Raw genomic sequence first — 24,664 nt, 5'->3', positions numbered from 1 at the left:
CAATTTTAACATTGTTAATCAGTAAGTCCATGTGCCATTGTTTTAATTATTTTTCAATATCCCTCTTAATTGACACTGTTGGATTGAATGGTAGCTTAGTATAGCTGTCTGTATTATTCAATTGTCACATTAGCTTGACAATGTATGCTTCTTTATCCCAAATTACTATGTTACCTCCTTTATCTGCAGGTTTATCTGCAGGTTTAATGATAACAGTTGAGTTGTCCTTTAATGTTTGAAGTGCTTGTCTTTCCTCTTGGGATAGATTCACAGATCTTCCAATACTTTCTATCGTCTTCATTTTCTCCAGAACTTTTTTCATCAATTCATAGAATTGATCTATTGTATTTCCTGGTGGTAACATTGGGCATAATTTAGACTTTGGTTTGAAATCACTGTATCTATGTCTATCTGTGTCAACATCATAATATTGCAATAGTTGTGTGTTAGTTATATTCTCTATTTCCTCATGACCCTGCAGCTCCAAAATTGTTCTTAAGTTATGTACTTGGTAATCTGCATTTAATTTGATTGATAAAATATAATTTTATCTTTTTCTTTTTTGGGATTCTGTGCATTAATTTTCATTAATTTAATTATCTTTTGAATTTGTATAAACTGATTTTTGTGTTCACATCATTAAAATGTACCTCTGGACTGAAGGAGAGGCTCTTGTTTAACACCTTGTGTTCCATAGGTGTAAGAGTGTAATTTAAGATATTTACCACTAAGTCTATCTTTTCCAAATTTATTTTTTCCTGTTGCGAAGAGGATAGGTTCTTCCTGGACCTTCTTCCAGTTCCTCTTTTCCTTTTACTTTCATTCTTCCCCTGTTTCTCCCTTGGCCACCATTGTTTCCTTTCGCTCCTATTTGCTGGTCTAAAAAAACAATTGCATCTCCTCTGCCAATGTTGTTTTCCTTGACATTGAAATCTGCATTTGCTCATTTACTTCTGTTTCTGATCTACTAGTACACTCAAATGATGACAATGAGCTTTTACTTTGTTGTTCAATCATTGATCGACTCTGATATTTTTGTTCTTTTAAAACGTCAAACCTTCTTGCAAACGTATACATTTTCTCTTGGACATAATCATTCTCATCTCTCAAGAATTTTCTTTGTTTCTGCTTTTATACTTTATCTTCATGGTTATATAATTTAATATCCAAATCTTTATGCCATTTCTCTACCCTTTCCTGGTTTGTCAATTGTGATATTTTATCTTCTAAATATTTTAATTCAGTTGTTAATACTTCCAAGTTTTTTTGCATATTTCATGAGGGTTCTAACCCTCCATATTATTCTGGCCCCATTCATGTAATAACTCTGAAGAGATATCGGATGATGTGACATTACGAATATCCTGAGCCCCCTTGGAACTTCATCCACTTCCAACTATTTTTTTGAAGTAACAAGTTCCCAACTTTTGTTAACTTCTTTTCTTTACTTTTTCTCCATTTGGGATTATAATTTTCTTTGACTTAATTCTTCCATTGGGGCATGTGTGATTTCTGTTGTTTTCTCACCAGTTCTCTCACTCATGAAACATATCTCTGCTTCTTTTTGATGTTTACTTATCCTGGCTGCAAGCATTCTGTATTATTGAAAATGCTTTTTACTTGCTTTCTATTTTACTTTGGCAGACATTAAGGGCCAGATGTAGGAAGCAGTTTGCACGTGGCAAACAGTGAATTTCGCTATTTGCAACGTGCAAACTGCACTTTGCAATGCACAAAACCCGTTTTGCGATTCGGTAACCTGGTTACCAAATCGCAAAACGGGTTTGTTGCAAGTCACAATTAGGAAGGGGTGCCCCCTTCCTAATTGCGAGTCACAGTGCAATGCAGGATTGCTTTGTGACCGCGAACTCAGTCACAAACCAATCGCAGTTAGCACGATAAGGGTTGAAAACTTTTTTAGAATACACGGCTACCTGATGTAAATAAGAGTCTTTTCTTCCAACACAACAAAATTGTAGACAATGTTTTACAAACACAGGAGTTCATGTAACCTTAATTGGCACTTCCTAGAATTTCGATTCCTGTAGCTCTTTCAAGGTAACTCCAAAAACTCACATTTGTCTCTGGTGAAAAAGACTTCAATTTGGTGCTTACTGAACTCATAAGAATGTAGCAAAAATGAGATACTATATAACCTACATCACATATATATTAAAAATAATGGGGCATATTTATACTCTTTTTGCGTCGTTTGTGCATAATTCTTTTTGATGCAAGAACAGCGCAAACTTAAGTCCATATGTATATTTTAACGCTAGACCTGTCTAGCATCAAAATATTGGAGTTAATGTCACTTTTTGGATGCGTGAACCCACCTTGCGTCAATGAGATGCAAGGTGTGCGTTCCTGTCCAAATAATGACTCTAAGCCCGAAGCACCATATTTATCCCCCCGGCCAAAAATGGCACACCCGTGGGCCTAAATAATGACGCTCAGCCTGCTTATTTAATGCCTAAGTCAGACCAGGCATTAGGGGACCTCTGGACCCATTTCCATGGCCAAACACCAGAGAATGGTCCACAGGTACCCACTCAAAGCCCCAGGAACACCCTCACCCACACCAGTGGGACACCAGAGGACGGGGGACCCCATCCCAGGTGAGTAAGGTAAGTATTTTTTTATTGTTTTTAAAGTGCTATTGGGGGCCCTTACATGGGCCCCACTGCATGGCACTGGGTCCATCGGCCATGCCCAGGGGGCACTGGTCCCCTGGCCATGGCCATTGGGGTAGTGGGCATGACTCCTGCCTTTACTAAGAAAGGAGTCATTTTTGGGTGCTATTGCATCAAGAAATGAAGCTAGATTGGTTAATGCCATATATATATTGGCGTTATCCAGCCTAGTGTCATTTTTGGCGTCCTTACGTCATTTCCCCCTACCACCACCCCCCCAGCTAGCATCTTTTCTTTTGACGCTAGCCGAACCTTATCGCCGGCTTGGGCCATTTAAAAAATTTGGCACCCAGCTTGTGCTCAGGAATGGCGCAAGCTGGGGTAAACGTTTTGACGCAAAACTGTTTGCGCAGTTTTGTGTCAAAAAGTATAAATATGGGCCTACGTCAGGTGTGGTTACACATACAATCAATGCACAATCAATGCAGGTGAGGACTCCCAGGGGCAGAATGATACATCTATGTATGCCAGTATGTCTTACTACACCATTTATCATTTGACACAGAAAGCTAATTACTTAGTGGTTGCAGTTTATGGTTACTGACATCCAAGGTGTGGCACTAAACTTCAATACCCTTCACTGGCATAGGTATGATACAAATTTAGAAATTGTCTGTCAGTTGGTATCTGCTTGTTCTCAATGCATGCATTAATATTATACTTATGTGAAATCTCCAAAATAAGCTTTGTGGCTGACATTTGTGCATGCTGACAGTGTTGTGATAACTGACCTAGATATATGTGGATGTATGAGAATGTGTTAGTTGCTCACTAGCCTCACAGGGCACCATTTGAGCATGTATTGACATTTTTGATTGTGTGAAATTTTGAACTGTGTGCCATTCTAATTACTGATGCTTGATTTAACACCATGAAGTTCAATAGTTTCAAGAGATTCTCCACATGATGCCATGGTAGGGCAGATCCATGTTGCTTGACATTGTCCAACAATTGAATGTGATAAGGACTGTAGCACAATTCCCTTTAGATAGTAGGAAGTGTCTTTTGGGTCAGCACATCCACCATAGTCTAGTTAGTCCAATCAGCAACCGACATACAACATACAGGTTAAAAGTAGGGCATATATGTAGAGGTGTGTACATAAGCTGATTCAGAGTAGCAGTTCTTGCAGAAAAACCTCAACATTGTTTGAGAGCTAAAAGATGTCCAGACAGAGTTCATGGGTGATACATGTCATGTGACTTGTGGAAGAGAGGAATATTCCATTGAGGAATAGGTCCAAAATGCCATTAGAGAAGATAGGCCCCATCGACAGTCCACAAATGGATTAAACTAATAGTTGGGCAAACACTCAGGGGAGAGTACCTGATGAAAAAGGAGATGGCATGTTAGTCAACACAGTCCCAATGGAAACTGGCTAAGAGCCACAGACAAATGTTACTGGCCAGTTTTCCGCTGGAAATTGGTAAAGTCCACATCGTCCTCCTCTTATGAGTGCTGTGCCTCCCCTGACTGTGGTGGTGTTTGTGCAGGAGGGATCTGAGGCAGACACATCAGGGGCTGAAGATGTGACTCCTCTGCCCCTAGTGGCATTTGCCTATCCCAAAACAGAATGCAGCATAGCACTAAGATGTGCCTGCTGGCTTGTCAGCATAGCAATAACATTTCAGTGAAAGGCACCCATTGTTGCAATATAGAAGCCCTGCTTCTGCTCCATAGATTCAAAGATGGTGTGTATAGCCCCCACCTGGGTGGTCACCTCACTGGTGTCACATCAGCAAGGCTGTTGTTCTTGCCTCTGCCTCATGACACCAGCAATGTCAGTCTGGGACTGTTCCATTCTTTGGAGCTGAGGGTAGGTGCTTCTTATTGCCTCAAAGGTATCCTTATTGGGACTGAGGCATCTAGAGACTCCCTATAGGGTACCTGCGATAGTCTCTATCCCCACCCAGAGCCCATCTACCATCTTCCACTGGACTCCTACTGCTTGCCATTGAAAGTTGACCTAGGGGTCCTCAGAGCCAGAACTGAGATGGGGCTGGCAGCTGGGGTAGGTCCCATTGTAGGCCGTTCATCTGGAGCCCCATTGACACTGTCAGTCCCTCCAGCAACCAGTGAAAGTGTACTATGTAGTTCAGGATTTGCTGAAAAGTGCCTCGTCCATGGGGGGCAAGATGTCATTGCCAGCAGGTTGGTCATCTAGGACAGGCCGCTGGTCAGGAAAAGTAGTTTCCCCCTCTGCAATAAAATGAAGATATGTCAAAGGTGATCTATGCTGTATGTTGGCATAAGTAATCTGGCTGACATGCAGTATTTATCCTCATTCACTTTCAGGTCAACATTGATGTTTAGGATCTATGTGACTGGTAGGTATTGAGGCCAAGTGGCACTATGTTTGCTTTCAGATGCCAGTATCTGTGCATTGTTCACACAACACTGATTTTTTGTGTCATGCCACACATTGCACCACAGTTATACAGCTTGCTGGCCTGCCCTACCAGTGTAGGTAATTTGAGGTAAAGTCTGGACAGAATGCTCTGAGTCATGCTATGCGGAACTCCACAGAGTGGCAAAAACTCTCGACTGCGCTACATGGAGTTATGCAGGAGGGAGGAGTTCCTTGTCGTGCCCATTCGCATTGTGTTTTACATTAAATGCAATGTAAAGTACATACTCACATTCAAAATCGCGTGCAAACAGCACCACACGGTTTGCATGCACGTAGCCATCTTGTTTTTCACTATGTTTATGGTGTTGGGCCTGTTTTTTTATCCCTTGATAATTTTTTCAATCCTCCACCCTCCTAATTAATCTACCCCTCATTTTTATTTATTGTATAAGTATGTCTTTTTTTGTCTGTGTATTTTAATGTTCTTTTCATTTTCTAAGTGCAGCGCCACTTCCTCTCCATGTTGGCAGCAGGTGGCAGGCCTGGTAGTGGTTACCCCCTGTGGGAGCATCGGTTGCATTGGGCTAGGGTTCACCGGTGTGCTCAGGGCAAAACCCAGGTCTAGTGCACCACGCAGCAGCTGACACGCAGCTGGGTGGATATCATTGACAGAGAGCAGGACCTGCTTGACCTGGTAGGGGTGGAGATTCTGGGGCCTGTGAGTATTACCTATATTATTGTGTTTGTGTTCTTCAGTGCTAACTTTTTTTCCCGAACAGCATGCTGCTCATACTCAGAGATAAGTTATGTTTAGTTTACATTAAGATTAGTATTTATTATGTGATCCAGTGATAGTTAGGCAGGTACTTGGCGCTACATCATCGTACTCGTAGGTACTTGCTTTGACTGATTATTTAAGAAGCCATTGCAATGCAGACTTCTCTGTCCTGTCACCATAGTGAATTAGTGATATCCATAAGTTAGCATTCTTTTTGATTTTCTCTATGTAGCTCATACAGCCCCAAGCAATTTCACAGTGATGTGTAGTACTAGTATGCACTTATGCAGTACAAAAAAGGAAGACTGAGCTGGTCAATCAAGGGGTTTGAGAAATGGGAATAGAATCAAAGCTCATTCATTGCAATGCATTAGTTCCAAATGTATTTTTTGTTAAGGAAATTTGGAATAGGGATTTTAAGACTATAGCTTACTCAACAATAGTCAATCATACTAGTACCATAGGCGATCTGATTTAAGTACAATGTTACTGTGTTTGCTTGCTAAATAATAATTTTGTGGAGATCAATTGTACCACTAATCTATTTTTTTTATATTCTTTATTTCTTACATCAGCACCCAAGGGTAAGAACAGTGGCACCACAGAAAGGGGTCTGGCAAGGGCTGGGGAGGCGCCGACCGCCAGCGCCATTGCTGAGGGCTCTGCTTATCCCAGAAAGTCCTATTATTTAACATTATTGTTATTTCCCTAACTTTTACCTCTGCACATTATTAAACTCTTTTTAATTGTGCCTTTTTTACTATTTTTATACTGTCTTTGTTTTTTCCAGTTCCTCTATCCAATTTGTATTTAATTCCTGTTATCCCTGCATCATATTTTTTTTTTAGTCTTTCATTGACGATTTGTATTCCATCCCTTTATTGTGCTTCAATGAATCTGAGTCATCATCATTATAGGCTATATCTCTGCCCCTCCATTAAGCAAAGATTTGGTTGGCTTGACTTCCTGGCTTTTCTAACATTGTGAACCAACAAAATGCCCAGAGTGATATTTTTGATAGAAGATACTGCAGTGCTAACTGAACTGTAACAATATACTGCAGTTGCATTTTTTCTGTTTAAAAAAATAAGGGTAGGTGTACCTGGAATCTAAAAACTGTATAATGATTTTTTCTAGCCACACTGGCCACTAGTGGAGCCAGCTCAAGTTCTGCTGTAGGAGCAAATGGAGCAGGGGAGAAGCAGTGGCAGTGACGGGCGGTGGTAAATCACATTGCTTGCTTACTGATAATTACCATTACTCACTAGCTACAAGGGCATCATTATGATTGTGAATCCCCTGTGTTACAGCTACAGAGGTGGTTGGCTTACTTATGGCCTTTTCAACATGCAACTCAGCAAAAACATACCTAATGTATGCTAAAAATGATGGCTTGATGGAAACAGGAAAGAATGGAAGGTTAAAAGAAAGGATGGGTGAAATGAGAAAAAGGAAAAAATGTGTGGGTGGGTGAAAGGATGCGTGGGTGAGTATTGGGTGGGTAAATGAATGGATGGGTGAAAGGTTGATTGAACAAAGGGGTGGATAGTGGATAGTGAATGGATAGATAATGGATTCTGAATTTTGGTGAAAGACTGGATGAGAGAAAGTAAAGCTTAAATCATGGTAGCTATGGTTGATTATAGTAGGAAGAACAAAAGGATGATTGAATAATTGCTTGGATGAATAAACAAGGGAGCTCTTCTGTAGTGATATATGCTGCTCACCTACTTTGCTTCTTTGTGTTTTATGGTTATAAAATCTATGGCTCAAAGTGATTTTTTTTTCAATTTGTGTTCTAATACCTTGACTCACTGTATTTGTTAAACAAGGCAGATATGTTGCCACCCATCACCATCATTCATCATCCCCCTCCCTGCCCAGGGCATTTTGTCACCCATAACCGAAGAAGTGCAGTATGGTTCAATTAGGCCTGCAGTGATGGCTGTGCAATAAGCTTCTGCTTCAGTTAATGCAGCATTCACAAAGTTTTCAATGTATTGCAAACCAAACACATAAGGTGTATTGTTTCCCTTGGCCCACTTAGTCACCTGTTAGTACTTCACTCCTTTATTCTTTCCTCAGTTCTTTCATCCTAGCCTACCAAAACAAATTGAAAAATCAACTCTTGGCATGTGTCACATTTTTATGGCTATGTGAAGTGTTTCCAAAATATATTTTATGGCTTCCCATGAAATATTCTATGCATATTCAGATTTTTCCCTTGAGACTTTTGTCTATACAGTGACTGAAAAAGTCAAAGCTTAGGCACACAATGAATCGATGATCAGTGACACTCTTCTACTCTAAAGCAAAAGCTCAACCTAACCCCTCTGCCTTACACTGCAGTAAAGTACGTCACGTTTCCTTTCCTTACTGCCCAGCAAATCATTTTGTTGGAAAGAACTTGTGGTGGTGGGTGACGTCAGTGAGTACAGTGGTACTAGTAAGTGACCAATTTGATTTCAAGTGTGGCGTAAGGGATACTCTGTGATGAATGCGCCAAATACAATCTACATAGCCTGTTCCTATCCCTGTTATGCAGTAAATCATTTTCCCCACCATCAACTTATGGCAGGCAGGATAAATATATCTGCATTTTATACATGAAATGTGAGACAGCTCTTATTTATTCATCTGCCTCTGTGGAGCCAGGGTAGAAACTAAGTAAAAGGCATTTGGGGACGAGCAGGGCCACTTGAATTAAAGATAGATAATTGTCAACTACAGCTGCCCCAGCTACAGACAGTAGCAAAGTACTTGAAGCACTGGCTAGCATGCCTCCTTTAATTTGGCACAACAACTTGTACTCTATAGTGCACATGCCTTACTAAGAAATGAGACCTAATTCATTTTTATTTTTCCACTAAAAGTGTCTTTTCAGTTACCAGAAAAGCTTTAAAAAGAAAAAAATGTAATCACAGTTTTATTCATCTGGTTTTATTCTGCCTTAATTCTTTTCTACCGGACAGTCATTGCTTTTTATGTGAGGTATGTGTGGGCAAAAAAAAAAGAAAAATGTCCCTATGACTCTCCTAATCATAATCACATGTGTGGCATTAAAAGAGGCCATCTTCTCCATATTCTAATAATATTTTTAACTTCTCAGCACGTTATTTATTTAGTCGTATTAGTTAAAGTTTGACATTTTGACTTGGGTTGTTTTATTTCCGGTGGCACATGGAAGCATATAGAATGAGCTCACAATGGGTGTATTTAAATACTAACAACCAACTAAGAGTAGGTTTGGATTGTAACTGAATGTTGGTGTATGGAGTGGGGTTTGTTAATTTTAAATATTTATCAATTAATGGTGATTAATGATTATCTAATTAATTGTATATGATGTTTCAGCCCTGATGAAGTCATTAGCCGAAACATGTGTTAGCTGTGAGGTCTTGATGGAATTGATGGACTAATTATTAAAGACTAGGAGCCCAATACGGCTGTGAGGTCGCTATGAAAATGATGTAGTAACAATTGATGACCAAGAGATCAATACAGCTGTGCGTTCTTTATGCTAATGATGGATTAGAGATCATGGATTGGATGGGCAAAATGGATTAGTTCTTTGGAACAAGAATTAATAATGTTCTTGTAATGAAATATTATGAGTATGGAAAGATGCAAGACTCATGTGTGCAGCTGAGTGGGTTGTGATATCTGTCCAAAATAAAAATCATGGATTGATTTATTGGGTTAAATTTTGTATAATATTGTATTGTGAGGGGATGGTGTGACAGTCTTCCATGGCCATAGCTTTCCCAATTGCATCCCCTTCTTTTAGAATGACATAGTCATTGAACTGTCTGTACTAGTCAAATAGACGTTGCAACATATAATCAGTTGAGATCCAATGTGTTGGCACCTCCTGTATCAGGGTTTTAAGTGCTACTCTGTTACAATGCTGAATAACCTGCAACTGTTACTGTGATTTAAAAGAATGGGTGAAATAAATGCAGATTCGCCTGCAGGTGGTCAGTGTGGTGCTGGCTATGTCTTTTTTTAAGAAAATCTTGCACAACCAGGTTGCTGGAGTGCACCAAACACAGGATCCTGAAATAGCCACTGTCTGCTATGGTCTTGACAATGTTACTGTCATTGTCTGTGGTAATGAAACCAATTCAGAGACATGGCTACTGTTCCATGCCACCAAACGCTCTTAAAAACGTCTTCAGTGACAAGACCTGAAGATAGCTTTTGCTTTCCCCCCACAACAAGGATCCAGTGTTCAGTGCTGCACATGTGATCAGTAGCCTGACAACTGGTCCACATGTCTGTTGTCAGGTGGATAGTGTGGAAAACATTTTGCTGCAAAGCATGACCAACCAATTGCAGCACTTCATCATGGAATGCTGGAACAGCAACTCTGGAAAAATAGGTACGATTGGACCCTTCCATTTTGGGCAGATAGCTGACGCAAACTCCAGCAGTTAACATTTTTGCCAGCTTTCCATTGTAGAAACATGCCATTGGGTTGTTGAGGTCATAGGGTACCTCCTGCCTAAACATGTCCATATTTGTAGCCTTGACTTTCTTCTTTTGTGGGGCTACTGATGCCAGTGACTTTTGAGATGTAGGTGCTGGTAGACTCAATGTGCGTCATGGTGCAGTCACCATGCCATGGTGTCTCCATCTGACTCTGAGTCTTCCTGTGTCATTGTAAGGTCGCTGAGGCAGGTTATTCTGGTGCACTGCTAGGGACAGGGCTGCTTTGTGTGAGGATATCACCCTCTTCTTCCTCACCTTCCACTGTGATTTGACCTGTTGTAGCTGATGTTTCCGGGCTCTCCTCACCTTCACCACTGCAACCACATTCAGCCATTTTTTAAGGTGCTCCTCCCATCAGAATGTGTGATGTTTTTTCACTTGGGTCGTATGATCTCCACTCCACTACCATAATGTAAATTGGACTTACCTTGATGAACACTCGTGTGGCAAATGCAGCATATCGCAATGTTATCCTCCTATTTGCTAATCGTAAAAAAGTCCCAAACTGGGGAGTACTTTCTTATTGGGCCAATGCCTGAAGAAGAACTGGAGGTGGGGGGATGTCGATTGCATCTTTGCAGTGCATACTTCTACTGAGGTACAAATTGGTGCATGTCTCTGATGGGAGCCGTAGGTGCTGCCTGTACCACATCCCTTGGAGCAGGTTGGATAGTATTGTCAGACTCCTCAGTGCCAGCTTCCACAATGACCAGCTCATTGTCATCATCCTTCACATCATCACCCCCTTCCTTGATTCTAAGGCTTTCTGGAACTTTTCTTTTCCCTTGCCTCTCGTGGCATCTCCCAGACTCTGCGGGGTCCACTCCATGTCACTATCATTATCATCAGAAGTGGTGCTTGGAGAAGATGGTTGAGTAGTACCCTTTTTTTCTTGCTGGAGATCTGGGAGCCATTTTTCTGAAAGATGAGTTTCTTTCTCAGCAGGAAGTTCGACCTCCTGTTTTGCTCCATCTTCAGGAAGATCTACTATTGCTGGCTGCAGCTGCTGTGTACTTTGCTCTGTTTCCTGAAACGATTAGGTACTACTTTGCGAAAGGGACGAATCCAATTTAACATCATTGCTCATCGGCGTTGCGATGATTGTAGTGGCTGCCTTACTGACAGATATGGTCTTGGGCTTAGGCTGGGATGGTGCTGTTCATGCGGGAGTGCTGCTCCCAGGGTCCTTCCTGGAGGCCAGTGTAACAGGCGCATGTCTCCCGAAAAAGGTTGTGGTTGGCATGCCACTGGTGGAAAACTGCTTCTTCACATTGACTACTTTTTTGGGAGCAACTTTATTTGAGGCCATCAGAAGCTCTAAGATGGCAGTGGCATTAAGATGCACAAGCGGAAGAGTTTGAAGGGCTGAAGTAACTGTAAGACCTTCTCTCTGACAGTAGTGTGGTTGAAGTGAGGTCTCTTCTCTTGTGCACCTAAAATCTACTAAGGAGAAAAATATGTAGTTAGTGAAACATAGCACTGTTGCAGGTTGAAATAGTACAGACAAGTACAATATTAGTGTGGTTGGTTACTTATGTCATAAATATCAATTTAATCTAACATTGGAAAGTCAAACCACACCAACACACCATAAAATTTCATTTCCAGTAAGGCAGCACATCATGCAAATAAAGCTCTTGGCTTTATTTCCATCTGTTGCGATGGGGACACCTGGGGTAGTCCCGTGAGAGGTGCATGGGTAAACGGAATAGTCCTTAAAAAATGCTATGATGGCAAGGTGGTCCATGGGAAATGGAAAAATTATTTTAAAATGGATTATGGTGCTGATTTGTCTGCAGTGCTCCTCAGCCAGGGAGTCCAGGAGGAAATGGATTTATTCTACAACTAAAGAAACTGAATGCAGTATTGCATCTGTGCGCCTTTGGTGAATGGATGAATGGAGGAATGGATATGGATGGATGGATGGACCAGGGTATAAGTCAGAATTAAATGAAATGAAATTGAAAATTAAAAACCCTTTAAAAAAAAAAATTTAAACTAAAATTAAAATTAAAAAAAGGAATTTAAAAATATTAAAATTGAAAAATAAAGTAAAATATGAAACTAAAATATTAAATAAAAATTAAAATAAGAAAATGAAATAAAAAGTGAATTAAAACATAGAATAAAGTTTAAAATTAAAAACTTAAAATAGAAAATAAAAATAAAAACTTAAAATATAAACTTAAAATAAACAAATTATCAATAATTAACAACGTGTGTATGTAATCCTATGGCATAGACGCACTCGCTAGATGTACAAAATGGCTGCCAGCCAATTGTTAAAACAACAACAAAGAAGAGGAAGGTATGGCAAACAAAAAACACATGCAATTTTATTGTAAAGGGACACGGTTGCATGCACAAAATGGCCACCAGCTACATGGTCAAACAGCAACAACAAGGAGCAAGGAGGTACGGTGAACAAAGGAAAAAACACATGCAAGCCTATGGCAAAGGAACACTGGCTGTATGCAGAAAATTGCCGCCAGCCACATGATAAAACAACAAGGGTGCATTACAAACAAAGAATACATGCAAGCCTCTGGGAAAGGGAAACTGGCTGGATGGACAAAATGGCCACTAGCCACATGGTCAAGCAACAAAAACAAGGCGGTATGAGGAACAAAGAAAGAACACATGTAAGCCAATGGCAAATGAACACTGACTGCATGCACCAAATGGTCAGAAGCCCCATAGTCAAACAGCAACTACAAGGAGTAAGGAGGCATGGGGAACAAAGAAAGAACACATGCCAGGCAATAGCAAAGGAACATTGGATGGATGGACAAAATAGCTGCCACCACATGGTCAAACAACAGCAACAAGGGGCAAGGAGGCATAAGGAACAATGAAAGAACACTTGCAAGCTTATGGCAAAGGAATACTGGCAGCATGCACAAAACGGCCGCCATCCACATGGTCAAACAACAAGGAGCAAGGAGGCATTGGAAACAAAGGAAGACCACATGCAAGACTATGGCAAAGGAACACTGGCTGCATGCAGAAAATGGCTGCCAGCCACATGTTGAAACAACAACAAGGATGCATTGCAAACAAAGAATACATGCAAGCCTCTGGGGAAGGGAAACTGGCTGGATGGACAAAATGGTCACTAGTCACATGGTCAAACAACAAAAACCAGGCGGTTTTGGGAACAAAGAAAGAACACATGTAAGCCAATGGCAAATGAACACTGGCTGCATGCACCAAATGGTTACAAGCCACATGGTCGAACAGCAACCACAAGGAGTAAGGAGGCATGGGGAACCAAGAAAGAACACATGCCAGGCAATAGCAAAGGAACATTGGATGGATGGACAAAATAGCTGCCACCACATGGTCAAACAACAGCAACAAGGAGCAAGGAGGCATGGGGAACAATGAAAGAACACATGCAAGCTTATGGCAAATGAATACTGGCGGCATGCACAAAACGGCCGCCATCCACATGGTCCAACAACAACAAGGAGCAAGGAGGCATCGGGAACAAAGGAAGACCACATGCAAGCCCCTGGCAAAGGAACACTGGCTGCATGCACAAAATGGCTGCCAGCCACATGATGAAACAACAACAAGAACTAAGGAGGCAAGGCAAAGAAAGACCACATACAAGCCTATGCCAAAGGGACACTGGCTGGATGGAAAAAATGGCCACCAACCACATGGTCACACGGCAACAAGAAGGAACAAGGCGGCATAGGGAACAAAGAAAGAACACATGCAAGCCCATTGCAAGGGAACACTGTCTGCGTGCACAAAATTGCTACCAGCCACATGGTTGAAAAATAACAAGAAGCAAGGAGGCATGTCAAACAAAGAACATATGTAAGCCTATGGCAAAGGGACACTGGCAGGATGGACAAAAGGGCCGCCACCCACTTGGTCAAAAAACAACAACAAGGAGCAAGAAGGCATGGGAAACAAAGAAAGAACACATGTAAGCCAATGATACAGGAATACTGGCTGCATGCACAAAAAGGCAGCCATCGACTTAGTAAAACAACAAGGAGCAAGGAGGCATTGCAAACAAAGAATACATGCAAGCCTATGCCAAAGGGACACTGGCTGGATGGACAAAATGGCTGCTAACCACATGGTCATACAACAATAAGAAGGAGCAAGGAGGCATGGGGAACAAGGAAAGAACACATGCAAGCCTATGATAAAGAAACACTGGCTGCATGGACAAATTTGCCACCAGCCACATGTTCAAACAACAACAAGGAGCAAGGAGGCATGGGGAGCAAAGGAAGAATACATTCAAGCCTATGGCAAAGTAACACTGGTTGCAGGCACCAAATGGCTGCCAGCCACATGGTCAAACAATAACAACAAGGAACAAGGAGAACAAAGAAGAACACATACAAGCCTATGACTGGATGCAAAAAATGACCACCAGCCACAGGGCCAAACAACAACTGCAAACAAGAAGGCATGAAGAACAAGAAACACATGCAAGCCTATTGACGTAGACTACACAAAATGGCCCAAGGCCATACAGCATGGGGAACACAGAGAAATGGTAGATGATGACAAACACACACAAACTCTCACCATAAGGAGGCATGGCGGTAACACTCAAGAAAACACTAACATAAATTCAGCAATGCAAAACATGAAAATTAAATGAGTTGTAAAAATTTCACAACAGTACACACATCCTCTTACGCCATCAAATTTTACCACACAATGTATGCGCTTTTTGCCAAAAAAATGAAATGCAAATAATTGCCGACATTTTAAATTTAATCCAAAGCCATCCCTGCCCTAAATAAAGTTTTGAAAACATATAGCACTAAAATATTTATTCATACACTGATGACTGCAAGTACTGGGCCTACTGACTAGATGGCCCTTTGGAAATCTAAGCTACATAGTAAAATAATATTGCAAATGTTACAAACATGCAGAAAAAGACAGGTACTGAGCTGTGCAACAATCTACCTTTACAAAAGATAAAATATGAATGAAATGAAAAATAAATAGTATGCCCATATTTAAATTCCAGGCCACCCACCTCTATAATTGTTTTAAACCAAATTAAATTACAAAGAAATATCGATGCATGCACAAGCAAACAAACAGCACCCTTACTCAATAGTTTTGGAACTTACCAACCAAAGCTGCGGGTGCCAGAGAACCGCCATTGCTGGCGATCTTCTGCCAACCATATTATAAGTACTGCTGGATTTCCGCCACATTTTGGGTGCCGGTGGTGGAAGTGCCTGTCCCGTTCCCTGACGGACGACTTCCTTGCTGGATAAGATAAGTCAGGCGTCCGACAGGGGAGAGGGGTGGGAGGGTGGGGGGTGTTGTGTGTGCATGTGTGAGTGGGTGTATGTCTGTGTGTGAGTATGCATGTGTGATTGAGTGTATGTCTGCATGTGTGTATGTGTGAATGAGTGCTGAAGTGAATGCATGTATGGATGCATGTGAGTAAATGCATGTATGTCAGTGTTGGTGAATGAGTGTATGTGGGCTGCATGTGGGTGTCTGTGTGCGAGTGCAAGTATGTAGGGAGGGGGTGGCGGAGGGGGCACTGAACCTGGTGGGGGCATGGGGAGTGTGGAGATGGGTCCTGTACCTGGAGGGGAAAGGGGTTTGAGGGGCTATTGTGCTTGCTGAGGGGGTGGTGGAGTCGACTGCAGGTGACAGGGAAGAAATTCCCTGTCACTGGTAGCCTTTCCACCAGGCTTTTTGGGGCTATTCTACCACAGCGGAAACCCTGGTGCAAGGCCAGCTCTAAATACTGCTGGCGGTCTTCTGTGGACCGCTGGGTTGAAGAGGCTCATCTCCAGCCCAGGGGGGGTCAAACTGCCCTGGCAGTATGTGTTGGTAGAGGCCAACCCGCCACACTCATAATGTGGTGGTCTTCACTGACACCCTGTTGGCGGTGAGACCCCCACCATGGCCCTGACAGTCAGAAGGCTGGCAGGGCCACAATGAGGGCCAAAGTCCTTAAATCTAAAAGCATATACAGGAGACAAAGAGAGTGATCCTTTGACCAAAAAATCCAAGTGAAAAGTGATGTGGAGATGGACAAAGCACTAAGAGGAGCCTGCTGAACAGGAACAGGAAGCTGGAGATACTGGGGCACTTCTTTCCTGTTTGAAAAAAATGGCTTCTCAATCTAAACAACAACTTCAATGGACCATTGAAGAAGAAAATCCCCTCAAAAACCACTTTTTGACTAGATTAAGATGTATCTGGATTAGAAAATCTACTCCAAGTGAATTTGTGCTTGTGAGATGGACTGTTTTGGCTACCGGCGTGACTGGAAGCAGTGTGAGTAAACGCAAAGTCTCAAGCGCCTGGCCTGAAACAGCACAATTGAACACAAAGGCCCTCATCATGACATTGGCGGTAAATCCCACTTACCGCCATGCTGACTGCCGCCAACATACCGCCGCTGCGGCAGATATCCGTTCACCATATTATACACCCCAATCCATCACTATTCAGCAACAGACACAAGTCTGCCACACCAAAGGTAAGTGATAAACTGGTGGTATCAAACCCCACACCGTTACGCCAACAGAACAACGCCCATTACAATATGACCCACGAATCACCACGGCGGACATTCAATAGCGGTAAACCATTGGCGGTACATACTACCTCGCTCAAAATACACACAGACATACAAAACAACACTACATTGGTCAATTTAAATAACACACACCTGACACCCATACACACACTACACCCACACCACTATCAAACACACACCCACATTACCCACAACTCTTTACTACTACAAACCATTGGCACAAGACAGACACCACAATTACAGACAAAACCAGAGCCAGACACCACCTATACCTATACACCACCCACGCACCCCACATCACACACCCCAACACATCACCCTACACACCCTCACCTACAGAACTCACACAACGCCCATGGCACTACAAAGGCACCCCAGAATCTCAGAGGAGGAGCTAAGGGTCATGGTGGAGGAAATCATCAAGATAGATCCACAGCTATTTGGAGCACAGGTGCAGCAGATATCCATTGCTAGGAAGAGGGAGCTTTGGTGGAGGATCATGGACAGGGCTGTAGTGAATCCTAATTTGTTTTAACGGGATAACAGGAGTTAGCTTAGCCGTAGGCTTGTAAACTCGTGCCCCCGTCACCCAGTGACTTTTAACCTACTTAGCTTGCTCTGTCTTAGCCCATTTAATTATTTATTTCCTTTAAAATGGCGGCCTTGTTTATAGTTAGGCCACTTGTTATGGGTTCTATTATCGGTGTCACTGCGCCAAGACGTCAAGATCAAGCACGAAAGACAAACATACAGTAGGCATTCACTCTTAGGGATTTTCCCTCTCTATACTTTCGAGGGATTTTTGATATTAATTGCCGTCCCAAGCATGCCTGTTATCTATGTTATGAATAACACTTATGTCAGGGGACCTTGTAGATCTGTATAAATACAACACACTTTTAGACAGATAATCAGAGGGATTCCGAACAGAGGGCATCGCCACCATCGCTGATACCGATGCTGCAGTCATCTTGACGCTGACCCAGTCTTCGTGTCCCTGTGGAGTCTGAGATAGAGACCTCATTCCAAGGTAACAAGGGTTGGGGGCTCCTCTCATGGACATGGCTTTGGCAGATTAAGTTTAACGAACCCAGCTCTCCTTTTTTTAGGTAGGAGGATAGACCTACTCTCCTTAAGGTATTAGGGCTTATTCCATTTTTTACATATACATATATTTCTTTTATATATTGCATAATGGTGGGGGTCTTTATAACAATGACTCTCCTCTTCACAATACCGTTGCTTGGTATATTCATTATCCTAATCATTGCAGTTCATGCAACTTATCACAAATTGCAGTTATGTTGAATAAAAACTATTATAACTTTACTGCATCTGTGTTATTGCCTTTGTTTGTTTCTGGTGAGGTACTGCTAGTAAGCCGGTAAGGTTTGGACAACAGTTACAACTAGTTGTAGGAAGAAACTTAGTCACCTACAAACGAAAGTACTGTCATCCTGAGACCCGCAGTCTTGCTCAGAGCAAGAGTCCAAACTACGACAGGGCCAACGCTGTGGGACAGCACCCCAGAACAAGGGACGACATCAGGAAGAGGTGGATGGACTTATGGAGGATGGTGTGTTCCATTGCAGCAAGGCACCAACTCGCTGTACAGAGGACTGGCGGTGGACCCCCACCTCCTCCCCCACAACTAACAACATGGGAGGAGCTCGTCTGGGCAATCATGCATCCTGAGGGCCTGGCCGGAGTAGCAGGAGGACTGGACTCTGGTACGTCAACTCTCTACTACTACTACCCCCCTACCTGCATGCCATCACATACCCTCACCCTCACTCCCATCACTCCACCACCTTCCCACCATAACATCTCACTCATCGCAATGCCAAGCCCTCATGCCATACAATGCATGGACACCACTCACAGACCTGCATGGACACCTATCACTAAAGCATGCTCACTAGAAAGAACTAATCATTCCACCATACACCAACGTACACAAGTGAAAGCTGGCAGGGCAAATTCAAACAAAGAGGGCAACCCACTGATGCACAATATGTCACACACAGAAACAATAACACAGCATTTACATCCCCACAGGTATCCCAGCCAATGTCAGTGGAGAAGAGGTACCAGCACTATCCAGTCCCCCAACTGAAGAGGCCCACAGTGATGACAGCAACTCTGGTCGCCTGGATCCGGATGACCAGCCTGGCCCATCAGGGACCTCTAGACAGTCGGTTACCCAGCCACAGTCACACACCACCACAGAGCCTCCCTCATCTGGAAACACCACCACAGCATCCACCCAGCATACCCATACCTCTGACTCCAGGACATGTCAATCACAAGTGTGCTCACCATTTCAGGGACCCCAGGACTCACCTCATACCCAAGTCAGTCAGGGACCTGGGTCAGTAGCAGTGGGCACAGAAGCCAGAGACTATTGCCAAGACCCCCACCAGGAAATGAGACTCTCCTGATTGTCACCCTTGTGTCCCACTCTGTCACCCTGTCTACCTTGAACTGCCTTTGCTCCCTTTCCTATGTCCCCTTGGACAATCCACCTGTGCTACAAATAGACAGGAACAATACCCTGGACTTTCCTCCATCATCACCCCATCCCAATGCACTTGCCCCTTTTCTTCTTAGCACTTCAGTAAACACCCTTTGAAAAAATGCAAGTATGGAGTATGTCAAACTTTTTTAAGTATGTATTCTTATAACCAGGTTAAAACATTGCAATTCAACTATACAGTAATTTTCACATGTTCACAGAGGAAAGACCTGTAGTTGGCTGCACTGATCACACAAGGAGCAATAGTGGGGCACCAACATCTGGAAAGTGAGATGCCAAAGGGTACAGTGAGTGGGCATAGCAGTGGGAAATAACAGCATGCCAGTGCCAAAGTTATCTACATAATGACAATGAAATGTGAAGTAACACTGTCTTACCTGTGTGTCATTGGAAGTATTGTTGTATCACTGCTGTTCTGTTGTCCTCATCCTTATCCTCCTCATCCTCACTGTCCACAGGGTCCACTGCTGTCAAACAGCCATCTCCAGCCTCCTCCTCCTGCAGAAAAGGCACATGGTATCTCAAGGCAAGATTGTGCAACATGCAGCATGCCACGATTATCTGGCAGACCTTCTTGGGTAACTAGCACAGGGATCCCCCAGTTAGATGGAGGCATTCTGGAGGCCAAAGGTCAGTTTGATTATCCTTCTTGTTCGCCTATGTGCCTCATTGTAACGTTCTTCTGCCCTTGTCCTGGCATTCCTCACAGGGGTCAGTAGCCATGATAGGTTGGGGTAACCTGAGTCACCTGCAAATATCGAGGGACAGCATTTAGCCACACACTATCTTATATGGCCCACACCATACCCATACACTAACATCTACTCACCTATTAGCCACACCCGGTGCCTCTGTAGTTTGGCCATCACATTTGGGATGCGGCTATTCCTCAGGATGAAGGCATCATGCACTGACCCAGGATACTTAGCATTGACATGGGAGATGTACTGGTCCACCAAGCACACCATCTGTACATTCATGGAGTGGAAACTCTTTAAATTTCTGGACACCTGTTCATTTAGCCGGGGGGGACAAATGCAATATGAGTTCCATCTATCGCACCAATTAGGTTGGGGATATGTCCCATTGCATAGAAGTCAGCCTTCACTGTGGCCAAATCCTCCACCTGGGGGAAAGCAAAGTAGCTGCACATGTGTTTAATCAGGGAAGACAACAATTTTGTCAGCACTATTGAAAACATTGGCTGTGACATTCCTGCTGCAAAACCCACTGTCACTTGGAAAGAACCAGTTGCCAAGAAATGGAGCACAGATAGGACATGCACAAGAGGGGGGATCCCAGTGTGGTGACGGATAGCAGATATCAGGTCAGACTCCAGTTGGGCACACAGCTCTGTAATTGTGGCCCTGTGAAGTCTATAGGTGAGGATAATGTGCCTGTCCTCCAGTGTTGCCAAATCCATCAGGGATCTGTACACGGGGGTATGTCTCCATCTCCTATTTATCCACAGTGGTTGCAGTCTAAGGGACAAAAGACAGAGGAGCCAGTCACAAACTGAACATCGGAGCCACAAGGGTACAATGCATGATGTTAATGTGTAATGGTTAGGTGGTATTTGCTCTGTATGTCCTATTTTTAACTGTGACACAGTTATTATTGAGGGCCTTCCCCCCATGAAATGGCATCCACCTGTCCTGTGTGGAGAGACAGCTGGATACGAGGTAATTCTGCTGATGTTGTGTGCCGTTGCGGTAGGCAGGAACCGCCGTACAACTCCTCATTGTTTAACATTGGGCCCTATGGTGCACAGTGGCCAATGGTGATGTACACCGGCGGTGATGGTATGCACCACCGTGGACGTGACTGCCATTTTCTATCTGATCACTCACTTGCTACCTGTCCTTCCATAGGAAAGGACCTACACTGCATATGCTGCTGTGACCTGTGTCTGGAACCTACCATGGCCCTTGTGACTGGGGAAAGTGCCCCTGCCTTCACTTCGGCTGAGTTGGGGCGACTGGTAGATGGGGTCCTACCCCAATATGGACTGCTGTATGGGCCTCCAGACCAACAGGTGAGTACACTTTGAGCACAATGCATGTGGCATGAATGCATGAAGTGGTGTGTGTGAAGGCCTTGTGTAAGGGGAGGGTGGGTGGATGTCCCCTGGGCTGCGTACAGCTTGTGTGCTGGACCATGTGTGTTTAAATGGTGATGTGAAGGGGTATGGTGGGCCATAAGTGTAACAGTCAGAACGGTCTGACTGATACCATTTCCTGTGTGTATTTCTCTGCAGGTCAGCGCCCATTAAAAGAAAAGAAGGGCATATGGCGTGCCATCGCCAAGGATGTGCAGACCCTGGGGGTCTATGGCAGGCAGTGCTGGAAACGTTGGGAGGACCTGAGACCCTGGGCATGGAAGACCACAGAGGCCCAGCTGGGGATGGCCTCCCAACAAGGAAGGGGTGCCCGTCGAACCCTGGCCCCCCTGGTGGCCAGCATACTGGCGGTGGCCTATCAAGAGGTGGATGGGCGCTTGAGGGCATCACAGCAGCCACAAGGGGGTGAGTACAGTGCTCATCATTACAACTTACGCATGGTAGGGGGATACCCGGATGGGGGATGTGGGTCAGTGGGTGCTTCTAGGCCAGGCCTGACATTGAGGAGTAGGTCCTATATTGGCCAGGGTTCTGAAGTGATAATCCTGCTACCTAGATCGTAGGCATCCACAACTGTCAGGGCTGTGTGGGTCCCAGGTGTGCTGCGTTTGGTGGTATGTGCCCTTCCGCATGCCTTGGTGGCTAGCATTATAACTGGTAGTGCAATGTATAGGGCGCAGGGCTATCCCCTGTGTGTGACGGTAGTGTGTAAGACACCGGCGGTGTTGGTGCAGCCATTGACCCGATGCATCCTTTGCCTCTCCCCCCCTTTTTGTTTTGTCACCCTGTCCTTATGTGCATTAGCATCATCTGGTGGAGGAGCAGAGGCACCAGCGATGGAGGGAGCTGCATCCCACAGGACCCAGGAGGCAGAGTCCACCAATGGTGAGGGCACCAGTGGGATGGAGGGCGAGGGAAGCACCATGGCAGAGACAGGAGGCAACAGTTGGGAAACAGATACCTCCTCCGATGGATGCTCCCTGGTGGTGGCGGACACCTCTGTGCCCACCCCAGCTACAAGTACAGCTGCCACCCCAGTACCAGCGCTGCCCTCCCAGCAGCCCCTCATCGAGTTGCCCATGCCCGCTCATCCAAGAGGCTGGCCATCTCCTTCGCTCCAGGAACCTCAGGCCCTGCCCCAGTTAGCCCTGCTGCCCTGAGTGAGGAGTCTACTGACCTCCTAAGATCCATCTCTGTAGGGCAGTCAACCATTGTGAATGTCATCCATGAACTGGCAGGCCAAATGCAACAGATTGATGCATTCCTGGAGGCATTCACACTGGCTTGGCGGCCCAACAAAGATCAATCCAGGCTCTGGCCTCCTCTCTGATGGCAGCCATCGTCCCTGTTTCCACCCTCCCCCCTCCAACTTTCTCTTCCCAAACCCATTCCCCTCAACCCCAGCCTATCCAAAGCACACAGGCAGACCAGCATGCTCACAAGACAACACACAAGAGTGGCACGGGCAAACACAAGCACCGCACATCATTCCACAGGCACTCACACAAACACCATCCAGATGCAGACAGACCAACATCCACAATTTCCACTGTGTTCCCCTCCTCTTCCTCTTCCACCTCCCTCCCAGTTCTGTCTACACTCATACCTGCATGCACTACATCCTCATCCATCTACCAGCATCACCACCACACCTAGCAGAACTCACACCTCACTGGCAGACACCTCCACAACAGCCATGCACACGTTCCCTGTATCCTCTCCCACTGTGTCTGTCACCCCCCCATCCCAAGGTACACAAACGCAAGCACTCAGACACCCAACAGCCATCCACCTCACAACAGCATCCAGCCCATGCTCCTGCACCCAAACACAGCAGACAGACACCTCCTACAACCACTCCCTCTTCCTCCACTCCCAACCCACCTCCCTCTTCCCACCCCAATGTCCCTAAGAAGTTTTTCCTCTCCACCATTGACCTCTACCGTACCCCTCCCCCCCTGTCCTTCACGTCTGGCCAGGGTGGCAAAAACCCAGGCAAGCACCTCAGCCAGCCATTCCATGGGCCCAGTAGTCTCCACACCCATTTGTGGTGGGAAAGGATCCAGGGCACATGTCCAGACTTTAAAGGAGCCTGCACCAGGCAGCCTCCGGGAAAGGGTGCCTGCCCCAGCTGCTGCCCAGAAGGGCAAGGAGCCTGCCCCTGCTGCTGCCAGGAAAACCAAGGAGCCAGCACCAGCTGCTGCCAGGAAGGGCAAGGAGCCAGCCCCAGCTGCTTCCAGTAAGGGCAAGGAGCCAGCACCAGCTACTGCTAAGAAGGGCTGCTGTGCGGCCTGCCCCTGCAAATCCAGTGGGTAAGACACCCACCAACCCCAGCCTTCCCAGGTTCAGAAGCACAGGGCACGATGCCCCCTCCAAAACTAGTGGGTAAGACACCCACCAACCCCAGCCTCCCCAGGATCAAGAGCACAGGGCACGATGCCCCCTCCAGAACCAGTGGGTAAGACATCCATCAACTCCAGCCTCCCCAGGATCAGAAGCAGAGGGCATGATGCCCCCTCCAGAACCAGTGGAGAAGATACCCACCTGAGAGACTGTCGCCTTGCACTCCCCAGGACCAAGCACAGGGCATGTTGCCCCCTCCAGAACATGTGGGCAAGTCACCCACTTGAGAGACTGTGGCCTTGCACTCCCCAGGACCAAGCACAGGGCATGTTGCCCCCTCCAGAGCATGTGGGCAAGTCACCCACCTGAGAGACTGTGGCCTTGTACTCCCCAGGACCAAGAACAGGATATGTTGCCCTCTCCAGAGCATGTGGGCAAGTCACCCACCTGAGAGACTGTGGCCTTGCACTTCGCAGGACCAAGCACAGGGCATGTTGCCCCCTCCAGAGCATGTGGGCAAGACACTCACCTGAGAGATTGTGGCCTTGCACTCCCCAGGACCAAGCACAGGGCATGTTGCCCCCTCCAGATCAGATCATGATCTTGTTCCATCTGCCAGCTGAGGTGCCCTCTCTTCCCCATCCCCCTGAAGTGCCTGCCTATTTTCCAACTGATGCCCCTGCAGTGTTCTCTCCGTGTTGGTGCAGATGACAAGTGGGGCCTTGGACTTTGGCCTGTGGCCCTTTGGCCCACGCACATTGAGGACTGGGCAGTGTCCCTTGAACTGTACGTATGTGGATA

This window comes from Pleurodeles waltl, chromosome 6, assembly GCF_031143425.1.
Source record: "Pleurodeles waltl isolate 20211129_DDA chromosome 6, aPleWal1.hap1.20221129, whole genome shotgun sequence".
Classification (NCBI taxonomy): domain Eukaryota; kingdom Metazoa; phylum Chordata; class Amphibia; order Caudata; family Salamandridae; genus Pleurodeles; species Pleurodeles waltl.
The sequence above is the reverse complement of the archived record's forward strand: the minus strand, read 5'-3'. Positions refer to the sequence as shown.